General features: G+C 38.9%; 1 non-coding gene across 1 annotated transcript; it reads right to left on the bottom strand.

Annotated features, from left to right (window-relative positions):
- Positions 1-4900: 4900 nt before the first annotated feature.
- Positions 4901-4972, bottom strand: TRNAY-AUA (transfer RNA tyrosine (anticodon AUA)). The gene has a single exon. It is a non-coding gene; the product is annotated as a tRNA-Tyr (tRNA).
- Between the last annotated feature and the right edge of the window lie 7360 nt (positions 4973-12332).

Here is a 12332-nt window from a genome sequence, read left to right as displayed (position 1 = left end):
CCTGGAATATATTTTACAATTCTTTTACTATTTAACCTTTCTGTATTCTTTGGTTTTCTGTCTCTTTTGTAAACATGATATAGCTAAATTTTTTTCAGAATATGAGAATGTATCAGTTAAACTGCAGCAAACTTCAGGCTTGTTTACCTTATTCCAGTTTTCTTTTTTTATAGCACTTGTTAATATTTTAACATACTATATAACATACTTATCCAGTATATTGTATTGCTTCTTTTCCTCAGTTAGAATGTTAGTTTCTGAGAATGGGAATTTTTGTCTATTTTACTCACTTATGTCCCAAGTGTTTACAATACAGCCTGGCATAAAGTTTTATGCACTCTATGAATATCTGATAAGTAAATGACTATTTCTCTTTTAACTGCTAAGTTTAATGCACTTTCATTTCTTGTGATTACTATTATATTCAGATTCATTTCTACAATATTATTTTTAATGCATATTAAAAACAGTACAGCATCTAAGGAAAAAAAGGTAGATTTCTGAAAAATAATGGCTTTTTCTTGCTTGCCAATCAGTTCTATCCTGACCAGGAAATTCAAGACTCAATGGAATCTTTCATTGAAATGTTATTTTGTCAACATATTTGCCTTGATGAAGTAAACAGGATCTCTCATTCACTATAATTGGGAATCTTTTATCTTATATGTAAACCTGAGTGAACTCACTTTTTAAAATAACAGCTTTATTGATATATAATTTACATACCAGAAAATTAATCCTTTAATGTGTATGACTGAGTAGTTTTTAGTATATTCACAGAATTGTACATTACCATGAACTGCAGAATATGTTCATCTCCCCATAAAGAAATGCTATACCCATTAGAAGTCACTCCTCACTCTCCTTCCTTCTGCCCAGCCCTGCTGCTGCTACTGCTGCTAAGTCGCTTCAGTCATGTCCGATTCTGTGCGACCCCATGGATAGCAGCCTACCAGGCTCCCCCGTCCCTGGGATTCTCCAGGCAAGAATGCTGGAGCGGGCTGCCATTTCCTTTTCTAATGCATGAAAGTGAAAAGTGAAAGTGAAGTTGCTCAGTCATGTCCGACTCTTGGTGACCCCATGGACTGCAGCCCACCAGGCTCCTCCATCCAGGGGATTTTCCAGGCAAGAGTACTGGAGTGGGCTGCCATTGACTTCTCTGCTGCCCAGCCCTAGGCAACCATTAATTGATATCTGTCTCTATGTATTTGCCTAGTCTAAACATTTCATATAAATCCAATCATATAGTATGTGGCCTTTTATGTCTGGTTGACTTCTCCAGGCAAATTTCTGGGATATCTATTCTTCGTTTAGCTGGCCTAGTCTGCTCTATATCTGTTGTGGAACACACCACTGAATCAAAGAGAACTCACTATAGGAAATGAAAAGACAGAAAAGGAACACTGAAGTAATATAGTGATAGTAACTGCAGAAGCAACTCCTACCCCTACAACTAGGGGAACAAGGGAAAAGGTTTAAGGAGGACTCTGGTTTAAACCCAGGGACCATGCAGAACTATAACACTGACTTCTGAAGGAAGACAATGCTGTCTGACTATTTCTGGAGCTGGAGAGGGAGGCACCAAAGGTCTGGGACTCAAGCCTTTGAAGTAAGAGCACTGACTTGATGAAACTGCCATCAATGAACACAAACTATGACTGCGTCTAGAAGACTGAGGAAAAAAACAGGGAACACCTATTAATGCTGAAGTTTACAACTACTGATGGACTGACATTCATGGAATGGCAAGCAAAACAGGAAAAGTACAGGTCACTTCTTCCTGTTGCATTTCATTCTACTTTTAGTGCCCTCCAGTTGGCAGAAACTGACAGGAAGCCAACTAATAAAAGAGAAATGAAGTTTGCCAACTCCCATCTCCAAGACCAAAGCAGAATATATTAATAGAAGGGTAAGTCTGAATCCAAGATGTCTCTTGGGTAGCTTAATAACCGGTACATGTTATTTAACCCATCCAGTGAGCCTTCAATTTCAAGAACTGCTTTTAACTTTTAGAACATATATTTGGTTCTTTTCAAATCTGCATGGTCTTCTGATGAATTCTGTTGCTTTCTTATGTTTTCTATTTCATTTTAAATATCTTATATGCCTCTATTATCTCAAGTTCTTGGGTGTCTAAATTCAATTTTGTTTTCTATTACTTCTGCTGACACAGTGAATAGGTTTTGAAATTTAGAATTGTGAACTCAGCAGCAGGGCCTATGTGAAAGTCAAAGTGTTAGTCACTCAGTCATGTCTAACTCTTTATGACTCCATGGACTGTAGCCCTCCAGGGTCCTCTGTCCATGGAATTCTCCAAGCAAGAATACTGGAGTGGGTAGCCATTTTCTTCTCCAGGGGAATCTTCCTGACCCAGGGATTGAATCTAGGTCTGCCACATTGCTGGGATTCCCTGGCAGCTCAGATGGTAAAGAATCTGTCTGCAGTGCAGGAGACCCGAGTTCAATTCCAGGGTTGGGAAGATCCTCTACAGAAGGGATAGGCTACCCACTCCAGTATTCTTGGGCTTCCATGGTGGCTCAGCTGGTAAAGAATACACCTGCAATGAGGGAGACCTGGGTTCGATCCCTGGGTTGGGAAGATTCCCTGGAGAAGGGAACAGCTACCCACTCCAATATTCTTGCCTGGAGAATTCCATGGACTGTATAGTCCATGAGGTTGCAAAGAGTTGGATACAACTGAGTGACTTTCATTTTCACTTTCTCCCACATTGCAGGAAGATTCTTTGGGAAAGCACTAGGGCTTATGTGGCCTGGATTTAAAGTGTGTCCCTTCAAAGAAGATTTGCATTTATTTCTGCTAGGCATGCTAGAGGACCATACTCATGTGAATTTCTACACCTGGAGAATAAGAGCAAGATCCTAGACTGTGGGAATAATGAATTATCTTTACCTTTTCATCATAGACAGTTTGGCTTCAGCCAAAACAATGTATTCTTTCAGAGCCTGAACGAGTTTTTCTTCCACAGAAATCAACCTAGCCATGCGCCCTACAAGGGGATAGAAGAAAGGGCCCATCAGAACTAGACAAGTGGTTTCCCTGCGTGCTTCACTGGGACAAAAGCTCCAATGAAAGGTGGGTCCCCTGAACCAGAAGAGAGAAGCTCCTTCTGGATCACTCAGTTGAGGAGCTTAAGGAGATGTGATGGTCACACTGTTCTAGCCTTTGGCTCCAAGACAGAAAGACACTCCCAGAGGGATGTTCAACACTTGATCCATACAGTGAACTCTGTCATCAGGGAAGGGCCTTTATCTCATCCTTTCACCATACAGCTAATCTTATCATGTGGGGCAAGGAAATCCTGGAGGATAAAACCACTTCAATACATAGGAATGAACTTTGAAGTTTCAGGTGAGGAAGAAAAGAGGAGACTGGATTCTCAAGTCATATAATGTACACCACCTATAATCATTATGCATGTATCCTCAAACATGGATGACTCTGTGCAACCCCATGAACTGCTGCCTGCCAGGCTCTTCTGTCTATGGAATTTTCCAGGCAAGAATACTGAGGCTTGCCATTTCCTACTCCAGGGGATCTTTCTGACCCAGGGATCGAACCTGCGTCTCCTGCATTAGCAGGCATATTCCTCACCACGGCACCACCTGGGAAATGATCACTAATGTGGAATCACTTTTGTGACACTCCACAAAAAGTACCTGAGCATTCCTAAAGGTTCTGAGAATATCTAGACTTCACAGAAAGGGTACACACCACAAACACATGTTTCCCAGAAAAAATCTTTGGGCAATGTGTGGTCAGTTCCTTGCCGCTGCTGCTGCTGCTGCTAAGTCACTTCAGTCGTGTCCGACTCTGTGCGACCCCATAGATGGCAGCCCACCAGGCTCCCCCATCCCTGGGATTCTCCAGGCAAGAACACTGGAGTGGGTTGCCATTTCTTTCTCTGATGCACGAAGGTGAAAAGTGAAAGTGAAGTCGCTCAGTCATGTCCAACTCTTATCGACCCCATGGACTGCAGCGTACCAGGCTCCTCCATCCATGGGATTTTCCAGGCAAGAGTACTGGAGTGGGTTGCCATTTCCTTCTCCAGGTCAGTTCCTTAATGGCCTCTAAAACAAAAAGTATTAATTTCTGGAAATTCCTTTCTCACTGTCCCCTAGTCACAGGTAAAAACACGTGGATGAGACTTTTCCACCCTGATAGAGAATAAGTAGGCCAACCTGATGCTGGGAACTAAGACTCATTTGCAAAGAATACAACCTTCCCTGGTGCATACCAGCAGATGTGAAGATCTCAGCCCGTGTGTAGCCCAGAAAACCAAACGAGGCCATCACTAGCACAGACATTTGGAGTTTCAAGATTCCAGAAGCCAGCATCTGTAAGGCAGGCAGTAACATTAATTGGACCACTACAGTTAGAAAAAAGACTGACTAATGTGAGGAGATTAATTCAAATGAATGCACATATGCAAACACACACAACACAAGCCATAGTAACTGACTTATACTGTGAAAGCTTAAAGGAAACTGTCTGATTATATGCTCTTCAGGAAACCAAGCACTAGAGGGGAGCAACCAGTTGGGAAGTAACCAAATGTAGGTCAAGCAGTTTTTTAACGCCAGGATGATCAATATGAGCTGGTTGCTGGGAACCTAAAGTGAAGCATGCTATGACACTCGAAACTAAACAGTTCACTCTAGAAACAAAATGATCAAAGCTGAGCACACAATTCATTAAAAAGCCAAGTCCAATCCGTTAGCTGGTAAAATCTATAGTCTTCAGAAATGGTGAAAGTGAAGTTGCTCAGTCGTGTCTGACTTTGCAACTCCATGGACTGTAGGCTACCAGGCTCCCCCATCCTCCATGGGATTTTCCAGGCAAGAATACTGGAGTGGGTTGCCATTTCCTTCTCTAGGAGCTCTTCCCAAACCAGGGATTGAACCCGGGTCTCCCGCATTATAGGCAGACGCTTTACCATCTGAGCCACCAGGGAAGTCCAGACATTCAGAAATGGTATAGCTCAGTAAGAAAAATATGTTAGAACAGGCAAGGCATAATTCTAGACTTCACAGATTACTCTGCTGTTTTTATTTAAATTTGGTCCTCAAGGTCAAAAGAAGGGGAGCATGTCCTGGAAAGTTTCAGATTTCACTGGGAAAATAAGCAAAAACATATGTGAGTACATAATAAGAAAGTTGAACATTCAGACTCAGGAAACACAGATCAATTATTCACTTTCCAAAGGACAAATTTCTTCATCAACAAAAGATATAACTAGATATCATGATTTTTAAGGGCACCTCTAAGTTTCAAAGAGAGTCTATGATATTTATAAAATTTACCTCAAAGAAGAAATACAATATAGGTATATCCTGTGGTAACTATGGAGTAAGAGAGTTTATCCATTTACTAGCTATGATGTTTTGGACAAGATAATTTACCTTTCTAAGTTCTGTTTTTCACTCTGCACATGGTTAGTGTAATGAGGATTAAATAACAGATTTAATGTGACTGGCACACAGCCGTCATTTCAATAAAGAAAACTACAGTCATTATTTGTTTCATAAACATAAAAAGTGTCTGTTTTTATGTTGCTGTTGGCCTAAATTCCGCCTTTGGTCTACTTCTCCCTCTCTAACCTTTTAATAATAGTAGCTGGCACTTGCTGAGTGATTACCACTCTTCTACATACTACCATGTGTTGCTGCTGTTGTCTGACTCTTTGCGACCCCATGGACTGCAGCACGCCAGGCTTCCCTGTCCTTCACCAACTCCCAGAGCTTTTTCAAACTCATGTCCATCAAGTCAGTGATGCCATCCAACAATCTTATCCTCTGTCACCCCCTTATCCTCCTGCCTTCAATCTTTCCCAGAGTCAGGTCTTTTCCAATGAGTTGGCACTTTGCATTAGGTGGCCAAAGTATTGGAGCTTCAGCTTCAGCATCAGTCATTTCGATGAGTATTCAGGGTTGATTTCCTCTGCATGTAAGTTAAATAAGTAGGGTGACAATATACAGCCTTGACGTACTCTTTTCCCAATTTCAAACCAACCCATTATTCCATGTACAGTTCTAACTGTTGCTTCTTGACCTGCATACAGGTTAATCATGAGGAAAGTAAGGTGGTCTGGTACTCCCAACTCTTGAAGAATTTTGCACAGTTTGCTGTGATCCACACAGTCAAAGGCTGTAGTCAATGAAGCAGATTTTTTTCTGGAATTCCTTGCTTTTTCTGTGACCCAACAGATGTTGGAAATTTGATCTCTAGTTTTTCTGCCTTTTCTAAATCTAGCTTGTACATCTGGAAGTTCACAGTTCACATACTGTTGAAGCCTAGCTTGAAGGATTTTGAGAATTATCTTGCTAGCATGTGAAATGAGTGCAACTGTATGGCAATTTGAACATTCTTTAGCATTGCTCCTCTCTGAAACTGGAATGAAAACTGACTTTTTCCTATTCCCTTAGGCTGTTTTATTTTTCTTCATAAAAGAAGATAATCAGAAATAACTGTTGTTCCTGTCCTGTAAAAATCTAAGTGAACTCATGCTCAGAGCTTTTGATGAGAACAGAAACTGAGCAACTTCTCAAAACAGAAAAAAGGTCAATAGAGAGGGGAAAAAGACAAAAGTCTAGTTAAGAGAACTGAATACTACACTTACATGCAGCACCCCTAAGAAAGAATAAGGCCTCAGAAATGATGGATCTACAGTACACCAAAAAGAGTACTAGGATTCTCAGTCACAGATTCCTGAATCTACATGTGGCACAGAAACAGAAAATTGTCATTGTTTAAATGCCAAAGAATGCTCAAACTATCACACAATTGCACTCATCTCACATGCTAGTAAAGTACTGCTCAAAATTCTCCAAGCCAGGCTTCAGCAATACATGAACTGTGAACTTCCAGATATTCAAGCTGGTTTTAGAAAAGGCAGAGGAACCAGAGATCAAATTGCCAACATCCGCTGGATCACTGACAAAGCAAGAGAGTTCCAGAAAAACATCTTTCTGCTTTATTGACTATGCCAAAGCCTTTGACTGTGTGGATCACAATAAACTGTGGAAAATTCTGAAAGAGATGGGAATACCAGACCACCTGACCTGCCTCTTCAGAAACCTGTATGCAGGTCAGGAAGCAACAGTTAGAAGTGGACATGGCACAACAGACTGGTTCCAAATAGGAAAAGGAGTACATCAAGGCTGTATATTGTCACCCTGCTTATTTAACTTATATGCAGAGTACATCATGAGAAACGCTGGGCTGGAAGAAGCACAAGCTGGAATCAAGATTGCCGGGAGAAATCTCAATAACCTCAGATATGCAGATGACACCACCCTTATGGCAGAAAGTGAAGAGGAACTAAAAAGCCTCTTGATGAAAGTGAAAGAGGAGAGTGAAAAAGTTGGCTTAAAGCTCAACATTCAGAAAACGAAGATCATGGCATCTGGTCCCATCACTTCATGGGAAACAGATGGGGAAACGGTGGAAACAGTGTCAGACTTTATTTTTTGGGGCTCCAAAATCACTGCAGATGGTGACTGCAGCCATGAAATTAAAAGACGCTTCCTCCTTGGAAGAAAAGTTATGACCAACCTAGATAACATATTAAAAAGCAGAGACATTACTTTGCCAACAAAGGTCTGTCTAGTCAAAGTGATGGTTTTTCCAGTGGTCATGTATGGATGTGAGAGTTGGACTGTGAAGAAAGCTGAGTGCCGAAGAATTGATGCTTTTGAACTGTGGTGTTGGAGAAGACTCTTGAGAGTCCCTTGGACTGCAAGGAGATCCAACCAGTCCATTTAAAGGAGATTAGTCCTGGGTGTTCATTGGAAAGACTGATGCTGAGGCTGAAACTCCAGTACTTTGGCCACCTCATGTCAAGAGTTGACTCATTGGAAAAGAGTCTGATGCTGGGAGGGATTGCGGACAGGAGGAGAAGGGGACAACAGAGGATGAGATGGCTGAATGGCATCACTGACTCAATGGACATGAATTTGAGTGAACTCCGGGAGATGGTGATAGACAGGGAGGCCTGGCGTGCTGCGATTCATGGGGTCGCAAAGAGTCGGAAACGACTAAGCAACTGGACTGAACTGAAGGAAACACTGTGAAAGTCAGCAAACATCCATATACTATTAGCAATGATGAGGACAAAGTCAAAGTTAGAAGGCTTCCTTCTATTTTCTGTGGATCTTGTTGGGCTGCTACACTTTTATGGAAACTTTGCAAAGGAAAGAGCTCCCATAGTGACTGACAGTAAGTTTCTCACCAGCACAGCAGTAAAGAAACTCTATCATATTTAATTTAAATTAATGACCTCCTCTTTTCTTCAGGAAAGCAGAAGACAAAACTCCTCCATGAATGATGTCCTCTATATACCAGGATGAAAGCAACTCTCTAATTCCCAGAGACTGGGAACAGAGGCCAAGAGAAATCTGTACAAATGGATCTTGTTAAAATAACTCTTAACTTCCTTTAGTCTCCCCATATACTTCATTCACTTTTTCATACTATCTATTCTTTGTTCAACCTGGTATATAAGAACTTGGGCCTATCCATTTTGGGATCTTCATTTTCCTATGGGGACCCTCAAGTACATTTAAAATTCTGTATGTTTTTCTCCTGTTAATCAGTTTTATATTAATTTGATTTTCAGGCCCACAGAGAGGCCCCAAGAGAGCAGATATAAAATTTTGTTTTTCTTACACTATTAACCAACTCAACCTGGTATCTACAGAATACTCTACCAAACAACAGCAGAATACATATACCTTTCAAGGTCACACAAAACATTCTCCAGGATAGATCATATGCTAAGTAATAAAATAAGTTTCACTAAATTTTTAAAGGTTTAAGTCATATATTCTCCAATCAAATGGAATAAATTTAAAAAATGCACAAAATCCTAGACTTCTTCAAACATTTGGAAACTGAACAACATAACCTATAGGTCAAAGAAGAATTTGAAGTGAAATTAGAACATATTTTGATTTGAATAAAAACAAAATTACAGTATGTCAAAATACATGGTGCTTAGTTGCTCAGTCCTGTCTGACTCTTTGTGACCCTTTGAACTGTAGTCCGCCAGGCTCCTCAGTCCATGGGAATTCTCCAGGCAAGAATACTGGGGTGCGTTTCCTTGCCCTCTTCCAGGGGATCTTCCCAACCCAGGAATAGAACCTGTGTCTCTGGTATCTCCTGCACTGCAAGTGGATTCTTTACCTGCTGAGGCATCAAAGAACCCCTCAAAATCTATGGGGTATAGCTTAAAGCAATATACAGAAGGAAACATACAGCTTTAAATGCCTATACCAGAAAACAAGGTCTCAAATCAGTAACCTAAGCATTTACCTTAAGAAACTGAAAAAAAATGGAGGGGGAAAATTAATCAAAGCAAGTAGAAGGAATGAAATAATAAGGATAAGAACAGAAAGGCATGAAACAGAAACCAGAAAAACAACAGATAAAATAAAAGAAGTTCCAAATACTGTTTAGTTGAAAAGATGAACAAAGTTAACGAACTTTTGGTTAGAATGACAAGGAAAAAAGAGAAAAATTTTAATTAGACAAATAAAGGAATAAAGTAATGAAACAGAGAACAGCAATATAAACCCTACAGAAACTTTAAGGATTATAACGGAATATTATAAACATCTTTATGCCAACAAAGCAAACAACTTAGATGAAAGAAAAACTCCTAGGAAGGTAAAATTACCAAAACAAACTCATGAAGGTATAGAAAATCTAAATACATCTATAACAATTAAAGATACTGAATTAATAATTTAATATATTAATATTAATATATTAATAATTTAAAATATTACCACATATTGATATTTGGCAAAACTAATACAATTATGTAAAGTTTAAAAATAAAATAAAATTAGAAAAAATAAAAAAAATAAATAAAACAAATACTTTCAAAGTAAAAAAAAATAAAAATAAAAACCAGGGTAATGAGATTATTAAAAAATAAAATAAAATAAAATATTACCACAGAGAAATAGCCAGGCCCAGATGGTGAATTCTGGTGAATTCTATCATTTAACTGAAAAATAGTAATAATCCTTCACAAACCCTCTCAAAAAACAGAGAACGCATCCAGCTAAATATATAATGTCAATACTACCCAGATACCAAAGCCACACAAAGACATCATATGAAAAGAAACTACAGAAGCCTCAAGTAAATTCTAAATTATCAGCAAACCAAATGTATGCAAAAAGAATTAAATATGTAAAATGTGTAAAAAGAATTTAATGGATATTCAATTTAATATCCAGCAATATGCAAAAAGGATTTAAACACCATGATTAAGTGAGATTTATCCCAAGAATATAAGGTTGGCTTAACATTCAATTAATGTACAATACTATGTAGAATAAAGGACAAAAAACACAAATACTCAATAGATACAGAAAAAGCATTTGACAAAATTCAATACTCATTCATGACTTACAAAAAAAATACAAAACCTCAACAAAACAAACGGAAAAGAATTTCCTTAACCTGATAAAGACGTGTGAAACTCTCGTAGCTAACCTGCTATTTAAGGTGAAAGACCAAATGCTTTCCTGCTAAGAACAGGGACAAAGTAAGGAAGTCTACTATTGCCACTTCTGTTCTAGCCAGAGCAATAAGAGAATTTTTAAAAATCAGAAAGAAGTCATAAAACTGTCATATACAGACTACAGGTAGAAATTCAAGGAATTCACAAGAAAACTACTAGAACTAATGGAAAAGTTTAGCAGAGTGAAAGTTGCTCAGTCGTGTCCAACTCTGCGACCCCATGAACTGTAGTCCATGGATTTCTCCAGGCCAGAATACTAGAGTGGCTAGCCTTTGCCTTCTCCAGGGGATCTTCCCAACCCAGGGATCGAACTCAGGTCTCCCATACTGCAGGCAGATTCGTTACCAGCTGAGCCACAAGGGAAGCCCAAGAATATTGGAGTGGGTAACCTATCCCTTCTCCAGGGGATCTTCCTGACCTAGGAATCAAACCAGGGTCTCCTGTATTGCAGGCGGATTCTTTACCAACTGAGCTATCAGGGAAGCCCAGGTGACAGGGTATAAAATCAATATACCAAAATCAATTGTATTTTTCTATATTAACAATGGCATATACTACAATATTGTAAAGTAATTAGCCTCCAGTTAAAATAAATTAATTTAAAAAATGGCATAACAAAATGGAATTAAGAAAATGATTCCATTAACAATAGAATCAAAAAGAATACACTATATAGAATCAAATTTAACAAAAGTATAAGACTTATACACTGAAAACTACAACTGCTGAGAGACATTTTTAAAACTCTAAATATGAAAAAGACATTCCTTGTTTGTGGACTGGAAGGCTTAATATTAAGCTGGTACTACTTCCCAAATTGATTCAAAGATTCAATACAATCTCTACTGAAATCTCAGCTGGCATTTCTGCAGAAATTGACAAAGCTGATTCTAAAATTCATATGGAAACACAAGGGACCCAGAGTCAACCCAGATAAACCATAGGAGGCAATAATAAAGCAAAAAGCATTTATTTGGTATCAAAGAATTGCAATAGGAGGCATACAGATTGGATAGCAACTGAGTGTCCCATTAGGCAGTAACTGGAGATTTTAAAGGCAGAGAAAGGAGTTCTCATTACAAAGTATTGTAACTGGATTTGGAGGCAGAAGTTAGTCTTGGCTAAATATGATTGAGTGCTAACACGAACACTAGAAGGAAGTAAAAGTTCAGGTAGTCTTCCAGAGTCCTTGAAATATGTATGGTTTGGCCTACTACAAAAGTTCAGTTCCACCTGGTGAGGACATAGGTAAGGTTCACTTGCTAAAATGACCTCCTTCCTCCATTAAACAATTAGTTAACATAAGTTACTCCAGAATAACCAAAATTTTGAAAATTTTGGATAAATCTTGAAAAGAATGAAGTTGAAGGACTTACATTGCCTGAAGGACCAGGGATGTCTTCCCTAAAGGACACCTATGCTTAGCTCCCTGAAATAAATGGGCAGACCACTCATTTCCCTTTCAGTAACCTGAGGTCAGACTCATGAATCCATCCTCATCCACATCTATACCCAAGAAATACTTCAAGAACATCTAACCAGGAGTAAGAGGCTGTCTTTATGAGGTGACGCTGTAATTTCATCTAGAACTCTCCCCCTTGAGCTTACCAATTAGAAAAACTAAATCATGTTTAGTTCTTTTTTTAAAAAATAATTTCTCTCAATTGTCTTATCTAAACAATAGACTACTTGTTGTAACAACACAGTTATGGAATTGATATATGATCCAACTTTTATAGTGAAGGAAATAAATGCACAGCATCATTAAGTTAACTTGCCT

This window comes from Bos grunniens, chromosome 7 (genome assembly GCF_055505025.1).
Source record: "Bos grunniens cultivar Pamir isolate PY7600 chromosome 7, Bosgru_T2T1.0, whole genome shotgun sequence".
In the NCBI taxonomy this organism is placed as follows: Eukaryota; Metazoa; Chordata; class Mammalia; order Artiodactyla; family Bovidae; genus Bos; species Bos grunniens.
Note: the sequence above shows the minus strand (reverse complement) of the source record. Positions and strands in the feature narration are given on the sequence as shown.